Genomic DNA, 20,604 nt, shown 5'->3' with positions numbered 1-20,604 from the left:
GAAAACCGGCCTGGAGTGGAGAGTCAGAAGAATCCAGATTCGCAGTGAATGAATGGAACATTGTGTAGCGCAGATTCCAATGATTTCTGAAGGCTGGGTTATGTGGTCAGGAAAATGAAGAGCTGACCAGGGTTGAGAGGATAGCCAATTGAACAGCACGGCCGTGAGTTTTAACAGGCCGCTGAAAACCAGCTCTGGGTTCCTTGGAATTTCATCAGTGGTGTAAAGAAAACCTGCCGGGAGTGGAGATTCACATGAACTCCAGATTCGCAGTGAATGAGTGGAACATTCTGTAGTGGAGATTCCAATGATTTCTGAAGACTGGATTCTGTGCACAGGAAAATGAAGTGCTGACCAGGGTTGAATTCATAGCCTATTGAACATCACAGTTGTGAGTGTGAAAAGGCCGCTGAAAACCAACCTGTTCTTACTTGGACATTTACCAGTGTTGTAACGCAAGCCTGCCTGGAGTGCAGATTCAGGTGAATTCCAGATTCGCAGTGAATGAGTGGAACATTCTGTAGTGGAGATTCCCCTGATTTCTGAAGACTGGATTCTGTGCAAAGGAAAATGAAGTGCTGACCAGGGTTGAATTCATAGCCTATTGAACATCACAGTTGTGAGTGTGAAAAGGCCGCTGAAAACCAGCATTTTCTTACTTGGACATTTACCAGTGGTGTAACCAAAGCCTGCCTGGAGTGCAGATTCAGATGAATTTCAGATTCGGAGTGAATGAAAGGAACATTCTGTAGTGGAGATTGCAATGATTTCTGCAGTCTGGATTGTGTGAACAAGAAAATACCGAGCTGCCCAGGTTTGAGTGGATAGCATATTGAGCAGCACTGCTGCGAGTATGAACAGGCCGCAGAATACCAGAATTGGGTTCCCTGGACATTCAAGAGTGGTGTAAGGAAAACCTGCCTGGAGTGGAGAGTCAAATGAATTCCAGATTGGCAGTGAATTAGTGAACACTCTGTCGTGGAGATTCCAATGATTTCTGAAAACAGGGTTAAGTGGACAGGAAAATAAAGAGCAGAGCAGGGTTCCCTGGATAGCCAATTGAAGTGCATGGCTTCGAGTGTGAAAAAGCCGCTGAAAACCAGCATTGGGTTACTTGCACTTTGAAGAGTGGTGTAACGAAAGCCTGCCTGGAGTGCAGATTCTGATGAATTCCAGATTCGCAGTGAATGAAAGGAACATTCTCTAGTGGAGTTTCCAATGACTTCTGAAGTCTGGATAGTGTGGACAGGAAAATGAAGAGCTGACCATTTTTGAGTTGATAGCCAATTAAACAGCACGGATGCCAGTGTGAACAGGCCGCAGAAAACCACTATTGTGTAACTTGGACTCACCCAAGTGATGTAATGAAAACCGGCCAGGGGTGGAGAGTCAGAAGAATTCCAGATTCGCAGTGAACGAATGGTACATTCTGTAGTTCAGATTCCAATGATTTCTGAAGGCTGGGTTTTGTGGACAGGAAAACGTAGAGAAGAACAGGGTTCTGTGGATATCCAACTTAACATCCCGTCTGGGAGTGTGAACATGTCGCTGAAAACCAGCATTGGGTTACTTGGACATTTACTAGTTGTGCAACGATAGACTGCCTGCAGTGCAGATTCAGTGAAAAAATGGCACATTCTGTAGTGGAGATGACAATGATTTCTGAAGACGAGATTGTGTGAACAGGAAAATGCAGGGCTGTTCAGGTTAGAATAGAGAGCCTATTGTACTGCACGTATGCGAGTATGAAAAGGCCACTTAAAACTAGCATTGGGTTCCTTGGACATTGACCAGTGGTGTAACGAAAGCCTGGCTGGAGTGCGGATTCAGAAGAATTCCAGATTCCCAGTGAAGGAAAGGAACATTCTGTAGTGGAGATTCCGATAACTTAAGAAGCCTAGATGGTGTGGACAGGAAAATGAAGAGCTGACCAGAGTTGAGTGGATAGCCAATTGAACAGCACGGATGGAGTTTGAACAGGCCGCAGAAAACCACTATTGTGTTACTTGGACTTTCCCAAGTGGTATAACGAAAACCGGCCTGGAGTGGAGAGTCAGAAGAATCCAGATTCGCAGTGAATGAATGGAACATTGTGTAGCGCAGATTCCAATGATTTCTGAAGGCTGGGTTATGTGGTCAGGAAAATGAAGAGCTGACCAGGGTTGAGAGGATAGCCAATTGAACAGCACGGCCGTGAGTTTTAACAGGCCGCTGAAAACCAGCTCTGGGTTCCCTGGAATTTCATCAGTGGTGTAAAGAAAACCTGCCGGGAGTGGAGATTCACATGAACTCCAGATTCGCAGTGAATGAGTGGAACATTCTGTAGTGGAGATTCCAATGATTTCTGAAGACTGGATTCTGTGCACAGGAAAATGAAGTGCTGACCAGGGTTGAATTCATAGCCTATTGAACATCACAGTTGTGAGTGTGAAAAGGCCGCTGAAAACCAACCTGTTCTTACTTGGACATTTACCAGTGTTGTAACGCAAGCCTGCCTGGAGTGCAGATTCAGGTGAATTCCAGATTCGCAGTGAATGAGTGGAACATTCTGTAGTGGAGATTCCACTGATTTCTGAAGACTGGATTCTGTGCAAAGGAAAATGAAGTGCTGACCAGGGTTGAATTCATAGCCTATTGAACATCACAGTTGTGAGTGTGAAAAGGCCGCTGAAAACCAGCATTTTCTTACTTGGACATTTACCAGTGGTGTAACCAAAGCCTGCCTGGAGTGCAGATTCAGATGAATTTCAGATTCGGAGTGAATGAAAGGAACATTCTGTAGTGGAGATTGCAATGATTTCTGCAGTCTGGATTGTGTGAACAAGAAAATACCGAGCTGCCCAGGTTTGAGTGGATAGCATATTGAGCAGCACTGCTGCGAGTATGAACAGGCCGCAGAATACCAGAATTGGGTTCCCTGGACATTCAAGAGTGGTGTAAGGAAAACCTGCCTGGGTGGAGAGTCAAATGAATTCCAGATTGGCAGTGAATTAGTGAACACTCTGTCGTGGAGATTCCAATGATTTCTGAAAACAGGGTTAAGTGGACAGGAAAATAAAGAGCGGAGCAGGGTTCCCTGGATAGCCAATTGAAGTGCATGGCTTCGAGTGTGAAAAAGCCGCTGAAAACCAGCATTGGGTTACTTGCACTTTGAAGAGTGGTGTAACGAAAGCCTGCCTGGAGTGCAGATTCTGATGAATTCCAGATTCGCAGTGAATGAAAGGAACATTCTCTAGTGGAGTTTCCAATGACTTCTGAAGTCTGGATAGTGTGGACAGGAAAATGAAGAGCTGACCATTTTTGAGTTGATAGCCAATTAAACAGCACGGATGCCAGTGTGAACAGGCCGCAGAAAAACACTATTGTGTAACTTGGACTCACCCAAGTGATGTAATGAAAACCGGCCAGGGGTGGAGAGTCAGAAGAATTCCAGATTCGCAGTGAACGAATGGTACATTCTGTAGTTCAGATTCCAATGATTTCTGAAGGCTGGGTTTTGTGGACAGGAAAACGTAGAGAAGAACAGGGTTCTGTGGATATCCAACTTAACATCCCGTCTGGGAGTGTGAACATGTCGCTGAAAACCAGCATTGGGTTACTTGGACATTTACTAGTTGTGCAACGATAGACTGCCTGCAGTGCAGATTCAGTGAAAAAATGGCACATTCTGTAGTGGAGATGACAATGATTTCTGAAGACGAGATTGTGTGAACAGGAAAATGCAGGGCTGTTCAGGTTAGAATAGAGAGCCTATTGTACTGCACGTATGCGAGTATGAAAAGGCCACTTAAAACTAGCATTGGGTTCCTTGGACATTGACCAGTGGTGTAACGAAAGCCTGGCTGGAGTGCGGATTCAGAAGAATTCCAGATTCCCAGTGAAGGAAAGGAACATTCTGTAGTGGAGATTCCGATAACTTAAGAAGCCTAGATGGTGTGGACAGGAACATGAAGAGCTGACCAGAGTTGAGTGGATAGCCAATTGAACAGCACGGATGGAGTTTGAACAGGCCGCAGAAAACCACTATTGTGTTACTTGGACTTTCCCAAGTGGTATAACGAAAACCGGCCTGGAGTGGAGAGTCAGAAGAATCCAGATTCGCAGTGAATGAATGGAACATTGTGTAGCGCAGATTCCAATGATTTCTGAAGGCTGGGTTATGTGGTCAGGAAAATGAAGAGCTGACCAGGGTAGAGAGTATAGCCAATTGAACAGCACGGCCGTGAGTTTTAACAGGCCGCTGAAAACCAGCTCTGGGTTCCTTGGAATTTCATCAGTGGTTTAAAGAAAACCGGCCGGGAGTGGAGATTCAGATGAATTCCAGATTCGCAATGAATGAGTGGAACATTCCGTAGTGGAGATTCCAATGATTTCTGAAGACTGGATTCTGTGCACAGGAAAATGAAGTGCTGACCAGGGTTGAATTCATAGCCTATTGAACATCACAGTTGTGAGTGTGAAAAGGCCGCTGAAAACCAACATTTTCTTACTTGGACATTTACCAGTGGTGTAACGCAAGCCTGCCTGGAGTGCAGATTCAGATGAATTCCAGATTCGCAGTGAATGAGTGGAACATTCTGTAGTGGAGATTCCACTGATTTCTGAAGACTGGATTCTGTGCAAAGGAAAATGAAGTGCTGACCAGGGTTGAATTCATAGCCTATTGAACATCACAGTTGTGAGTGTGAAAAGGCCGCTGAAAACCAGCATTTTCTTACTTGGACATTTACCAGTGGTGTAACCAAAGCCTGCCTGGAGTGCAGATTCAGATGAATTTCAGATTCGGAGTGAATGAAAGGAACATTCTGTAGTGGAGATTGCAATGATTTCTGCAGTCTGGATTGTGTGAACAAGAAAATACCGAGCTGCCCAGGTTTGAGTGGATAGCATATTGAGCAGCACTGCTGCGAGTATGAACAGGCCGCAGAATACCAGAATTGGGTTCCCTGGACATTCAAGAGTGGTGTAAGGAAAACCTGCCTGGAGTGGAGAGTCAAATGAATTCCAGATTGGCAGTGAATTAGTGAACACTCTGTCGTGGAGATTCCAATGATTTCTGAAAACAGGGTTAAGTGGACAGGAAAATAAAGAGCGGAGCAGGGTTCCCTGGATAGCCAATTGAACTGCATGGCTTCGAGTGTGAAAAAGCCGCTGAAAACCAGCATTGGGTTACTTGCACTTTGAAGAGTGGTGTAACGAAAGCCTGCCTGGAGTGCAGATTCTGATGAATTCCAGATTCGCAGTGAATGAAAGGAACATTCTCTAGTGGAGTTTCCAATGACTTCTGAAGTCTGGATAGTGTGGACAGGAAAATGAAGAGCTGACCATTTTTGAGTTGATAGCCAATTAAACAGCACGGATGCCAGTGTGAACAGGCCGCAGAAAAACACTATTGTGTAACTTGGACTCACCCAAGTGATGTAATGAAAACCGGCCAGGGGTGGAGAGTCAGAAGAATTCCAGATTCGCAGTGAGCGAATGGTACATTCTGTAGTTCAGATTCCAATGATTTCTGAAGGCTGGGTTCTGTGGACAGGAAAACGTAGAGAAGAACAGGGTTCTGTGGATATCCAAATTAACATCCCGTCTGGTAGTGTGAACATGTCGCTGAAAACCAGCATTGGGTTACTTGGACATTTACTATTTGTGTAACGATAGACTGCCTGCAGTGCAGATTCGGTGAAAAAATGGCACATTCTGTAGTGGAGATGACAATGATTTCTGAAGACGAGATTGTGTGAACAGGAAAATGCAGGGCTGTTCAGGTTAGAATAGAGAGCCTATTGTACTGCACGTATGCGAGTATGAAAAGGCCAATTAAAACTAGCATTGGGTTACTTGGACATTGACCAGTGGTGTAACGAAAGCCTGCCTGGAGTGCGGATTCAGAAGAATTCCAGATTCCCAGTGAAGGAAAGGAACATTCTGTAGTGGGGATTCCGATAACTTAAGAAGCCTAGATGGTGTGGACAGGAACATGAAGAGCTGACCAGAGTTGAGTGGATAGCCAATTGAACAGCACGGATGGAGTTTGAACAGGCCGCAGAAAACCACTATTGTGTTACTTGGATTTTCCCAAGTGGTATAACGAAAACCGGCCTGGAGTGGAGAGTCAGAAGAATCCAGATTCGCAGTGAATGAATGGAACATTGTGTAGCGCAGATTCCAATGATTTCTGAAGGCTGGGTTATGTGGTCAGGAAAATGAAGAGCTGACCAGGGTTGAGAGGATAGCCAATTGAACAGCACGGCCGTGAGTTTTAACAGGCCGCTGAAAACCAGCTCTGGGTTCCTTGGAATTTCATCAGTGGTGTAAAGAAAACCTGCCGGGAGTGGAGATTCACATGAACTCCAGATTCGCAGTGAATGAGTGGAACATTCTGTAGTGGAGATTCCAATGATTTCTGAAGACTGGATTCTGTGCACAGGAAAATGAAGTGCTGACCAGGGTTGAATTCATAGCCTATTGAACATCACAGTTGTGAGTGTGAAAAGGCCGCTGAAAACCAACCTGTTCTTACTTGGACATTTACCAGTGGTGTAACGCAAGCCTGCCTGGAGTGCAGATTCAGATGAATTCCAGATTCGCAGTGAATGAGTGGAACATTCTGTAGTGGAGATTCCACTGATTTCTGAAGACTGGATTCTGTGCAAAGGAAAATGAAGTGCTGACCAGGGTTGAATTCATAGCCTATTGAACATCACAGTTGTGAGTGTGAAAAGGCCGCTGAAAACCAGCATTTTCTTACTTGGACATTTACCAGTGGTGTAACCAAAGCCTGCCTGGAGTGAAGATTCAGATGAATTTCAGATTCTGAGTGAATGAAAGGAACATTCTGTAGTGGAGATTGCAATGCTTTCTGCAGTCTGGATTGTGTGAACAAGAAAATACCGAGCTGCCCAGGTTTGAGAGGATAGCATATTGAGCAGCACTGCTGCGAGTATGAACAGGCCGCAGAATACCAGAATTGGGTTCCCTGGACATTCAAGAGTGGTGTAAGGAAAACCTGCCTGGAGTGGAGAGTCAAATGAATTCCAGATTGGCAGTGAATTAGTGAACACTCTGTCGTGGAGATTCCAATGATTTCTGAAAACAGGGTTAAGTGGACAGGAAAATAAAGAGCGGAGCAGGGTTCCCTGGATAGCCAATTGAAGTGCATGGCTTCGAGTGTGAAAAAGCCGCTGAAAACCAGCATTGGGTTACTTGCACTTTGAAGAGTGGTGTAACGAAAGCCTGCCTGGAGTGCAGATTCTGATGAATTCCAGATTCGCAGTGAATGAAAGGAATATTCTCTAGTGGAGTTTCCAATGACTTCTGAAGTCTGGATAGTGTGGACAGGAAAATGAAGAGCTGACCATTTTTGAGTTGATAGCCAATTAAACAGCACGGATGCCAGTGTGAACAGGCCGCAGAAAAACACTATTGTGTAACTTGGACTCACCCAAGTGATGTAATGAAAACCGGCCAGGGGTGGAGAGTCAGAAGAATTCCAGATTCGCAGTGAACGAATGGTACATTCTGTAGTTCAGATTCCAATGATTTCTGAAGGCTGGGTTCTGTGGACAGGAAAACGTAGAGAAGAACAGGGTTCTGTGGATATCCAAATTAACATCCCGTCTGGGAGTGTGAACATGTCGCTGAAAACCAGCATTGGGTTACTTGGACATTTACTAGTTTTGTAACGATAGACTGCCTGCAGTGCAGATTCGGTGAAAAAATGGCACATTCTGTAGTGGAGATGACAATGATTTCTGAAGACGAGATTGTGTGAACAGGAAAATGCAGGGCTGTTCAGGATAGAATAGAGAGCCTATTGTACTGCACGTATGCGAGTATGAAAAGGCCACTTAAAACTAGCATTGGGTTACTTGGACATTGACCAGTGGTGTAACGAAAGCCTGCCTGGAGTGCGGATTCAGAAGAATTCCAGATTCCCAGTGAAGGAAAGGAACATTCTGTAGTGGGGATTCCGATAACTTAAGAAGCCTAGATGGTGTGGACAGGAACATGAAGAGCTGACCAGAGTTGAGTGGATAGCCAATTGAACAGCACGGATGGAGTTTGAACAGGCCGCAGAAAACCACTATTGTGTTACTTGGACTTTCCCAAGTGGTATAACGAAAACCGGCCTGGAGTGGAGAGTGAGAAGAATCCAGATTCGCAGTGAATGAATGGAACATTGTGTAGCGCAGATTCCAATGATTTCTGAAGGCTGGGTTATGTGGTCAGGAAAATGAAGAGCTGACCAGGGTTGAGAGGATAGCCAATTGAACAGCACGGCCGTGAGTTTTAACAGGCCGCTGAAAACCAGCTCTGGGTTCCTTGGAATTTCATCAGTGGTGTAAAGAAAACCTGCCGGGAGTGGAGATTCACATGAACTCCAGATTCGCAGTGAATGAGTGGAACATTCTGTAGTGGAGATTCCAATGATTTCTGAAGACTGGATTCTGTGCACAGGAAAATGAAGTGCTGACCAGGGTTGAATTCATAGCCTATTGAACATCACAGTTGTGAGTGTGAAAAGGACGCTGAAAACCAACCTGTTCTTACTTGGACATTTACCAGTGGTGTAACGCAAGCCTGCCTGGAGTGCAGATTCAGATGAATTCCAGATTCGCAGTGAATGAGTGGAACATTCTGTAGTGGAGATTCCACTGATTTCTGAAGACTGGATTCTGTGCAAAGGAAAATGAAGTGCTGACCAGGGTTGAATTCATAGCCTATTGAACATCACAGTTGTGAGTGTGAAAAGGCCGCTGAAAACCAGCATTTTCTTACTTGGACATTTACCAGTGGTGTAACCAAAGCCTGCCTGGAGTGCAGATTCAGATGAATTTCAGATTCGGAGTGAATGAAAGGAACATTCTGTAGTGGAGATTGCAATGATTTCTGCAGTCTGGATTTTGTGAACAAGAAAATACCGAGCTGCCCAGGTTTGAGTGGATAGCATATTGAGCAGCACTGCTGCGAGTATGAACAGGCCGCAGAATACCAGAATTGGGTTCCCTGGACATTCAAGAGTGGTGTAAGTAAAACCTGCCTGGAGTGGAGAGTCAAATGAATTCCAGATTGGCAGTGAATTAGTGAACACTCTGTCGTGGAGATTCCAATGATTTCTGAAAACAGGGTTAAGTGGACAGGAAAATAAAGAGCAGAGCAGGGTTCCCTGGATAGCCAATTGAAGTGCATGGCTTCGAGTGTGAAAAAGCCGCTGAAAACCAGCCTTGGGTTACTTGCACTTTGAAGAGTGGTGTAACGAAAGCCTGCCTGGAGTGCAGATTCTGATGAATTCCAGATTCGCAGTGAATGAAAGGAACATTCTCTAGTGGAGTTTCCAATGACTTCTGAAGTCTGGATAGTGTGGACAGGAAAATGAAGAGCTGACCATTTTTGAGTTGATAGCCAATTAAACAGCACGGATGCCAGTGTGAACAGGCCGCAGAAAAACACTATTGTGTAACTTGGACTCACCCAAGTGATGTAATGAAAACCGGCCAGGGGTGGAGAGTCAGAAGAATTCCAGATTCGCAGTGAACGAATGGTACATTCTGTAGTTCAGATTCCAATCATTTCTGAAGGCTGAGTTTTGTGGACAGGAAAACGTAGAGAAGAACAGGGTTCTGTGGATATCCAAATTAACATCCCGTCTGGGAGTGTGAACATGTCGCTGAAAACCAGCATTGGGTTACTTGGACATTTACTAGTTGTGTAACGATAGACTGCCTGCAGTGCAGATTCGGTGAAAAAATGGCACATTCTGTAGTGGAGATGACAATGATTTCTGAAGACGAGATTGTGTGAACAGGAAAATGCAGGGCTGTTCAGGTTAGAATAGAGAGCCTATTGTACTGCACGTATGCGAGTATGAAAAGGCCACTTAAAACTAGCATTGGGTTACTTGGACATTGACCAGTGGTGTAACGAAAGCCTGCCTGGAGTGCGGATTCAGAAGAATTCCAGATTCCCAGTGAAGGAAAGGAACATTCTGTAGTGGGGATTCCGATAACTTAAGAAGCCTAGATGGTGTGGACAGGAACATGAAGAGCTGACCAGAGTTGAGTGGATAGCCAATTGAACAGCACGGATGGAGTTTGAACAGGCCGCAGAAAACCACTATTGTGTTACTTGGACTTTCCCAAGTGGTATAACGAAAACCGGCCTGGAGTGGAGAGTCAGAAGAATCCAGATTCGCAGTGAATGAATGGAACATTGTGTAGCGCAGATTCCAATGATTTCTGAAGGCTGGGTTATGTGGTCAGGAAAATGAAGAGCTGACCAGGGTTGAGAGGATAGCCAATTGAACAGCACGGCCGTGAGTTTTAACAGGCCGCTGAAAACCAGCTCTGGGTTCCTTGGAATTTCATCAGTGGTGTAAAGAAAACCTGCCGGGAGTGGAGATTCACATGAACTCCAGATTCGCAGTGAATGAGTGGAACATTCTGTAGTGGAGATTGCAATGATTTCTGCAGTCTGGATTGTGTGAACAAGAAAATACCGAGCTGCCCAGGTTTGAGTGGATAGCATATTGAGCAGCACTGCTGCGAGTATGAACAGGCCGCAGAATACCAGAATTGGGTTCCCTGGACATTCAAGAGTGGTGTAAGGAAAACCTGCCTGGAGTGGAGAGTCAAATGAATTCCAGATTGGCAGTGAATTAGTGAACACTCTGTCGTGGAGATTCCAATGATTTCTGAAAACAGGGTTAAGTGGACAGGAAAATAAAGAGCGGAGCAGGGTTCCCTGGATAGCCAATTGAAGTGCATGGCTTCGAGTGTGAAAAAGCCGCTGAAAACCAGCCTTGGGTTACTTGCACTTTGAAGAGTGGTGTAACGAAAGCCTGCCTGGAGTGCAGATTCTGATGAATTCCAGATTCGCAGTGAATGAAAGGAACATTCTCTAGTGGAGTTTCCAATGACTTCTGAAGTCTGGATAGTGTGGACAGGAAAATGAAGAGCTGACCATTTTTGAGTTGATAGCCAATTAAACAGCACGGATGCCAGTGTGAACAGGCCGCAGAAAAACACTATTGTGTAACTTGGACTCACCCAAGTGATGTAATGAAAACCGGCCAGGGGTGGAGAGTCAGAAGAATTCCAGATTCGCAGTGAACGAATGGTACATTCTGTAGTTCAGATTCCAATGATTTCTGAAGGCTGGGTTTTGTGGACAGGGAAACGTAGAGAAGAACAGGGTTCTGTGGATATCCAAATTAACATCCCGTCTGGGAGTGTGAACATGTCGCTGAAAACCAGCATTGGGTTACTTGGACATTTACTAGTTGTGTAACGATAGACTGCCTGCAGTGCAGATTCAGTGAAAAAATGGCACATTCTGTAGTGGAGATGACAATGATTTCTGAAGACGAGATTGTGTGAACAGGAAAATGCAGGGCTGTTCAGGTTAGAATAGAGAGCCTATTGTACTGCACGTATGCGAGTATGAAAAGGCCACTTAAAACTAGCATTGGGTTACTTGGACATTGACCAGTGGTGTAACGAAAGCCTGCCTGGAGTGCGGATTCAGAAGAATTCCAGATTCCCAGTGAAGGAAAGGAACATTCTGTAGTGGGGATTCCGATAACTTAAGAAGCCTAGATGGTGTGGACAGGAAAAGGAAGAGCTGACCAGAGTTGAGTGGATAGCCAATTGAACAGCACGGATGGAGTTTGAACAGGCCGCAGAAAACCACTATTGTGTTACTTGGACTTTCCCAAGTGGTATAACGAAAACCGGCCTGGAGTGGAGAGTCAGAAGAATCCAGATTCGCAGTGAATGAATGGAACATTGTGTAGCGCAGATTCCATTGATTTCTAAAGGCTGGGTTATGTGGTCAGGAAAATGAAGAGCTGACCAGGGTTGAGAGGATAGCCAATTGAACAGCACGGCCGTGAGTTTTAACAGGCCGCTGAAAACCAGCTCTGGGTTCCTTGGAATTTCATCAGTGGTGTAAAGAAAACCTGCCGGGAGTGGAGATTCACATGAACTCCAGATTCGCAGTGAATGAGTGGAACATTCTGTAGTGGAGATTCCACTGATTTCTGAAGACTGGATTCTGTGCAAAGGAAAATGAAGTGCTGACCAGGGTTGAATTCATAGCCTATTGAACGTCACAGTTGTGAGTGTGAAAAGGCCGCTGAAAACCAGGATTTTCTTACTTGGACATTTACCAGTGGTGTAACCAAAGCCTGCCTGGCGTGCAGATTCAGATGAATTTCAGATTCGGAGTGAATGAAAGGAACATTCTGTAGTGGAGATTGCAATGATTTCTGCAGTCTGGATTGTGTGAACAAGAAAATACCGAGCTGCCCAGGTTTGAGTGGATAGCATATTGAGCAGCACTGCTGCGAGTATGAACAGGCCGCAGAATACCAGAATTGGGTTCCCTGGACATTCAAGAGTGGTGTAAGGAAAACCTGCCTGGAGTGGAGAGTCAAATGAATTCCAGATTGGCAGTGAATTAGTGAACACTCTGTCGTGGAGATTCCAATGATTTCTGAAAACAGGGTTAAGTGGACAGGAAAATAAAGAGCGGAGCAGGGTTCCCTGGATAGCCAACTGAAGTGCATGGCTTCGAGTGTGAAAAAGCCGCTGAAAACCAGCCTTGGGTTACTTGCACTTTGAAGAGTGGTGTAACGAAAGCCTGCCTGGAGTGCAGATTCTGATGAATTCCAGATTCGCAGTGTATGAAAGGAACATTCTCTAGTGGAGTTTCCAATGACTTCTGAAGTCTGGATAGTGTGGACAGGAAAATGAAGAGCTGACCATTTTTGAGTTGATAGCCAATTAAACAGCACGGATGCCAGTGTGATCAGGCCACAGAAAAACACTATTGTGTAACTTGGACTCACCCAAGTGATGTAATGAAAACCGGCCAGGGGTGGAGAGTCAGAAGAATTCCAGATTCGCAGTGAACGAATGGTACATTCTGTAGTTCAGATTCCAATGATTTCTGAAGGCTGGGTTTTGTGGACAGGAAAACGTAGAGAAGAACAGGGTTCTGTGGATATCCAAATTAACATCCCGTCTGGGAGTGTGAACATGTCGCTGAAAACCAGCATTGGGTTACTTGGACATTTACTAGTTGTGTAACGATAGACTGCCTGCAGTGCAGATTCGGTGAAAAAATGGCACATTCTGTAGTGGAGATGACAATGATTTCTGAAGACGAGATTGTGTGAACAGGAAAATGCAGGGCTGTTCAGGTTAGAATAGAGAGCCTATTGTACTGCACGTATGCGAGTATGAAAAGGCCACTTAAAACTAGCATTGGGTTACATGGACATTGACCAGTGGTGTAACGAAAGCCTGCCTGGAGTGCGGATTCAGAAGAATTCCAGATTCCCAGTGAAGGAAAGGAACATTCTGTAGTGGGGATTCCGATAACTTAAGAAGCCTAGATGGTGTGGACAGGAACATGAAGAGCTGACCAGAGTTGAGTGGATAGCCAATTGAACAGCACGGATGGAGTTTGAACAGGCCGCAGAAAACCACTATTGTGTTACTTGGACTTTCCCAAGTGGTATAACGAAAACCGGCCTGGAGTGGAGAGTCAGAAGAATCCAGATTCTCAGTGAATGAATGGAACATTGTGTAGCGCAGATTCCAATGATTTCTGAAGGCTGGGTTATGTGGTCAGGAAAATGAAGAGCTGACCAGGGTTGAGAGGATAGCCAATTGAACAGCACGGCCGTGAGTTTTAACAGGCCGCTGAAAACCAGCTCTGGGTTCCTTGGAATTTCATCAGTGGTGTAAAGAAAACCTGCCGGGAGTGGAGATTCACATGAACTCCAGATTCGCAGTGAATGAGTGGAACATTCTGTAGTGGAGATTCCAATGATTTCTGAAGACTGGATTCTGTGCACAGGAAAATGAAGTGCTGACCAGGGTTGAATTCATAGCCTATTGAACATCACAGTTGTGAGTGTGAAAAGGCCGCTGAAAACCAACCTGTCCTTACTTGGACATTTACCAGTGGTGTAACGCAAGCCTGCCTGGAGTGCAGATTCAGATGAATTCCAGATTCGCAGTGAATGAGTGGAACATTCTGTAGTGGAGATTCCACTGATTTCTGAAGACTGGATTCTGTGCAAAGGAAAATGAAGTGCTGACCAGGGTTGAATTCATAGCCTATTGAACGTCACAGTTGTGAGTGTGAAAAGGCCGCTGAAAACCAGCATTTTCTTACTTGGACATTTACCAGTGGTGTAACCAAAGCCTGCCTGGCGTGCAGATTCAGATGAATTTCAGATTCGGAGTGAATGAAAGGAACATTCTGTAGTGGAGATTGCAATGATTTCTGCAGTCTGGATTGTGTGAACAAGAAAATACCGAGCTGCCCAGGTTTGAGTGGATAGCATATTGAGCAGCACTGCTGCGAGTATGAACAGGCCGCAGAATACCAGAATTGGGTTCCCTGGACATTCAAGAGTGGTGTAAGGAAAACCTGCCTGGAGTGGAGAGTCAAATGAATTCCAGATTGGCAGTGAATTAGTGAACACTCTGTCGTGGAGATTCCAATGATTTCTGAAAACAGGGTTAAGTGGACAGGAAAATAAAGAGCGGAGCAGGGTTCCCTGGATAGCCAATTGAACTGCATGGCTTCGAGTGTGAAAAAGCCGCTGAAAACCAGCCTTGGGTTACTTGCACTTTGAAGAGTGGTGTAACGAAAGCCTGCCTGGAGTGCAGATTCTGATGAATTCCAGATTCGCAGTGAATGAAAGGAACATTCTCTAGTGGAGTTTCCAATGACTTCTGAAGTCTGGATAGTGTGGACAGGAAAATGAAGAGCTGACCATTTTTGAGTTGATAGCCAATTAAACAGCACGGATGCCAGTGTGAACAGGCCGCAGAAAACCACTATTGTGTAACTTGGACTCACCCAAGTGATGTAATGAAAACCGGCCAGGGGTGGAGAGTCAGAAGAATTCCAGATTCGCAGTGAACGAATGGTACATTCTGTAGTTCAGATTCCAATGATTTCTGAAGGCTGGGTTTTGTGGACAGGAAAACGTAGAGAAGAACAGGGTTCTGTGGATATCCAAATTAACATCCCGTCTGGGAGTGTGAACATGTCGCTGAAAACCAGCATTGGGTTACTTGGACATTTACTAGTTGTGTAACGATAGACTGCCTGCAGTGCAGATTCGGTGAATTAATGGCACATTCTGTAGTGGAGATGACAATGATTTCTGAAGACGAGATTGTGTGAACAGGAAAATGCAGGGCTGTTCAGGTTAGAATAGAGAGCCTATTGTACTGCACGTATGCGAGTATGAAAAGGCCACTTAAAACTAGCATTGGGTTACTTGGACATTGACCAGTGGTGTAACGAAAGCCTGCCTGGAGTGCGGATTCAGAAGAATTCCAGATTCCCAGTGAAGGAAAGGAACATTCTGTAGTGGGGATTCCGATAACTTAAGAAGCCTAGATGGTGTGGACAGGAACATGAAGAGCTGACCAGAGTTGAGTGGATAGCCAATTGAACAGCACGGATGGAGTTTGAACAGGCCGCAGAAAACCACTATTGTGTTACTTGGACTTTCCCAAGTGGTATAAGGAAAACCGGCCTGGAGTGGAGAGTCAGAAGAATCCAGATTCGCAGTGAATGAATGGAACATTGTGTAGCGCAGATTCCAATGATTTCTGAAGGCTGGGTTATGTGGTCAGGAAAATGAAGAGCTGACCAGGGTTGAGAGGATAGCCAATTGAACAGCACGGCCGTGAGTTTTAACAGGCCGCTGAAAACCAGCTCTGGGTTCCTTGGAATTTCATCAGTGGTGTAAAGAAAACCTGCCGGGAGTGGAGATTCACCTGAACTCCAGATTCGCCATGAATGAGTGGAACATTCTGTAGTGGAGATTCCAATGATTTCTGAAGACTGGATTCTGTGCACAGGAAAATGAAGTGCTGACCAGGGTTGAATTCATAGCCTATTGAACATCACAGTTGTGAGTGTGAAAAGGCCGCTGAAAACCAACCTGTTCTTACTTGGACCTTTACCAGTGGTGTAACGCAAGCCTGCCTGGAGTGCAGATTCAGATGAATTCCAGATTCGCAGTGAAAGAGTGGAACATTCTGTAGTGGAGATTCCACTGATTTCTGAAGACTGGATTCTGTGCAAAGGAAAATGAAGTGCTGACCAGGGTTAAATTCATAGCCTATTGAACATCACAGTTGTGAGTGTGAAAAGGCCGCTGAAAACCAGCATTTTCTTACTTGGACATTTACCAGTGGTGTAACCAAAGCCTGCCTGGAGTGCAGATTCAGATGAATTTCAGATTCGGAGTGAATGAAAGGAACATTCTGTAGTGGAGATTGCAATGATTTCTGCAGTCTGGATTGTGTGAACAAGAAAATACCGAGCTGCCCAGGTTTGAGTGGATAGCATATTGAGCAGCACTGCTGCGAGTATGAACAGGCCGCAGAATACCAGAATTGGGTTCCCTGGACATTCAAGAGTGGTGTAAGGAAAACCTGCCTGGAGTGGAGAGTCAAATGAATTCCAGATTGGCAGTGAATTAGTGAACACTCTGTCGTGGAGATTCCAATGATTTCTGAAAACAGGGTTAAGTGGACAGGAAAATAAAGAGCGGAGCAGGGTTCCCTGGATAGCCAATTGAAGTGCATGGCTTCGAGTGTGAAAAAGCCGCTGAAAACCAGCCTTGGGTTACTTGCACTTTGAAGAGTGGTGTAACGAAAGCCTGCCTGGAGTGCAGATTCTGATGAATTCCAGATTCGCAGTGAATGAAAGGAACATTCTCTAGTGGAGTTTCCAATGACTTCTGAAGTCTGGATAGTGTGGACAGGAAAATGAAGAGCTGACCATTTTTGAGTTGATAGCCAATTAAACAGCACGGATGCCAGTGTGAACAGGCCGCAGAAAAACACTATTGTGTAACTTGGACTCACCCAAGTGATGTAATGAAAACCGGCCAGGGGTGGAGAGTCAGAAGAATTCCAGATTCGCAGTGAACGAATGGTACATTCTGTAGTTCAGATTCCAATGATTTCTGAAGGCTGGGTTTTGTGGACAGGAAAACGTAGAGAAGAACAGGGTTCTGTGGATATCCAAATTAACATCCCGTCTGGGAGTGTGAACATGTCGCTGAAAACCAGCATTGGGTTACTTGGACATTTACTAGTTGTGTAACGATAGACTGCCTGCAGTGCAGATTCGGTGAAAAAATGGCACATTCTGTAGTGGAGATGACAATGATTTCTGAAGACGAGATTGTGTGAACAGGAAAATGCAGGGCTGTTCAGGTTAGAATAGAGAGCCTATTGTACTGCACGTATGCGAGTATGAAAAGGCCACTTAAAACTAGCATTGGGTTACTTGGACATTGACCAGTGGTGTAACGAAAGCCTGCCTGGAGTGCGGATTCAGAAGAATTCCAGATTCCCAGTGAAGGAAAGGAACATTCTGTAGTGGGGATTCCGATAACTTAAGAAGCCTAGATGGTGTGGACAGGAACATGAAGAGCTGACCAGAGTTGAGTGGATAGCCAATTGAACAGCACGGATGGAGTTTGAACAGGCCGCAGAAAACCACTATTGTGTTACTTGGACTTTCCCAAGTGGTATAACGAAAACCGGCCTGGAGTGGAGAGTCAGAAGAATCCAGATTCGCAGTGAATGAATGGAACATTGTGTAGCGCAGATTCCAATGATTTCTAAAGGCTGGGTTATGTGGTCAGGAAAATGAAGAGCTGACCAGGGTTGAGAGGATAGCCAATTGAACAGCACGGCCGTGAGTTTTAACAGGCCGCTGAAAACCAGCTCTGGGTTCCTTGGAATTTCATCAGTGGTGTAAAGAAAACCTGCCGGGAGTGGAGATTCACATGAACTCCAGATTCGCAGTGAATGAGTGGAACATTCTGTAGTGGAGATTCCAATGATTTCTGAAGACTGGATTCTGTGCACAGGAAAATGAAGTGCTGACCAGGGTTGAATTCATAGCCTATTGAACATCACAGTTGTGAGTGTGAAAAGGACGCTGAAAACCAACCTGTTCTTACTTGGACATTTACCAGTGGTGTAACGCAAGCCTGCCTGGAGTGCAGATTCAGATGAATTCCAGATTCGCAGTGAATGAGTGGAACATTCTGTAGTGGAGATTCCACTGATTTCTGAAGACTGGATTCTGTACAAAGGAAAATGAAGTGCTGACCAGGGTTGAATTCATAGCCTATTGAACGTCACAGTTGTGAGTGTGAAAAGGCCGCTGAAAACCAGCATTTTCTTACTTGGACATTTACCAGTGGTGTAACCAAAGCCTGCCTGGCGTGCAGATTCAGATGAATTTCAGATTCGGAGTGAATGAAAGGAACATTCTGTAGTGGAGATTGCAATGATTTCTGCAGTCTGGATTGTGTGAACAAGAAAACACCGAGCTGCCCAGGTTTGAGTGGATAGCATATTGAGCAGCACTGCTGCGAGTATGAACAGGCCGCAGAATACCAGAATTGGGTTCCCTGGACATTCAAGAGTGGTGTAAGGAAAACCTGCCTGGAGTGGAGAGTCAAATGAATTCCAGATTGGCAGTGAATTAGTGAACACTCTGTCGTGGAGATTCCAATGATTTCTGAAAACAGGGTTAAGTGGACAGGAAAATAAAGAGCGGAGCAGGGTTCCCTGGATAGCCAATTGAAGTGCATGGCTTCGAGTGTGAAAAAGCCGCTGAAAACCAGCCTTGGGTTACTTGCACTTTGAAGAGTGGTGTAACGAAAGCCTGCCTGGAGTGCAGATTCTGATGAATTCCAGATTCGCAGTGAATGAAAGGAACATTCTCTAGTGGAGTTTCCAATGACTTCTGAAGTCTGGATTGTGTGGACAGGAAAATGAAGAGCTGACCATTTTTGAGTTGATAGCCAATTAAACAGCACGGATGCCAGTGTGAACAGGCCGCAGAAAAACACTATTGTGTAACTTGGACTCACCCAAGTGATGTAATGAAAACCGGCCAGGGGTGGAGAGTCAGAAGAATTCCAGATTCGCAGTGAACGAATGGTACATTCTGTAGTTCAGATTCCAATGATTTCTGAAGGCTGGGTTTTGTGGACAGGAAAACGTAGAGAAGAACAGGGTTCTGTGGATATCCAAATTAACATCCCGTCTGGGAGTGTGAACATGTCGCTGAAAACCAGCATTGGGTTACTTGGACATTTACTAGTTGTGTAACGATAGACTGCCTGCAGTGCAGATTCGGTGAAAAAATGGCACATTCTGTAGTGGAGATGACAATGATTTCTGAAGACGAGATTGTGTGAACAGGAAAATGCAGGGCTGTTCAGGTTAGAATAGAGAGCCTATTGTACTGCACGTATGCGAGTATGAAAAGGCCACTTAAAACTAGCATTGGGTTACTTGGACATTGACCAGTGGTGTAACGAAAGCCTGCCTGGAGTGCGGATTCAGAAGAATTCCAGATTCCCAGTGAAGGAAAGGAACATTCTGTAGTGGGGATTCCGATAACTTAAGAAGCCTAGATGGTGTGGACAGGAACATGAAGAGCTGACCAGAGTTGAGTGGATAGCCAATTGAACAGCACGGATGGAGTTTGAACAGGCCGCAGAAAACCACTATTGTGTTACTTGGACTTTCCCAAGTGGTATAACGAAAACCGGCCTGGAGTGGAGAGTCAGAAGAATCCAGATTCGCAGTGAATGAATGGAACATTGTGTAGCGCAGATTCCAATGATTTCTGAAGGCTGGGTTATGTGGTCAGGAAAATGAAGAGCTGACCAGGTTGAGAGGATAGCCAATTGAACAGCACGGCCGTGAGTTTTAACAGGCCGCTGAAAACCAGCTCTGGGTTCCTTGGAATTTCATCAGTGGTGTAAAGAAAACCTGCCGGGAGTGGAGATTCACATGAACTCCAGATTCGCAGTGAATGAGTGGAACATTCTGTAGTGGAGATTCCAATGATTTCTGAAGACTGGATTCTGTGCACAGGAAAATGAAGTGCTGACCAGGGTTGAATTCATAGCCTATTGAACATCACAGTTGTGAGTGTGAAAAGGACGCTGAAAACCAACCTGTTCTTACTTGGACATTTACCAGTGGTGTAACGCAAGCCTGCCTGGAGTGCAGATTCAGATGAATTCCAGATTCGCAGTGAATGAGTGGAACATTCTGTAGTGGAGATTCCACTGATTTCTGAAGACTGGATTCTGTGCAAAGGAAAATGAAGTGCTGACCAGGGTTGAATTCATAGCCTATTGAACGTCACAGTTGTGAGTGTGAAAAGGCCGCTGAAAACCAGCATTTTCTTACTTGGACATTTACCAGTGGTGTAACCAAAGCCTGCCTGGCGTGCAGATTCAGATGAATTTCAGATTCGGAGTGAGTGAAAGGAACATTCTGTAGTGGAGATTGCAATGATTTCTGCAGTCTGGATTGTGTGAACAAGAAAATACCGAGCTGCCCAGGTTTGAGTGGATAGCATATTGAGCAGCACTGCTGCGAGTATGAACAGGCCGCAGAATACCAGAATTGGGTTCCCTGGACATTCAAGAGTGGTGTAAGGAAAACCTGCCTGGAGTGGAGAGTCAAATGAATTCCAGATTGGCAGTGAATTAGTGAACACTCTGTCGTGGAGATTCCA

Source organism: Sorex fumeus, unplaced genomic scaffold (assembly GCF_029834395.1).
Source record: "Sorex fumeus unplaced genomic scaffold, SorFum_2.1 ptg000019l, whole genome shotgun sequence".
Taxonomy (NCBI): domain Eukaryota; kingdom Metazoa; phylum Chordata; class Mammalia; order Eulipotyphla; family Soricidae; genus Sorex; species Sorex fumeus.
Note: the sequence above shows the minus strand (reverse complement) of the source record.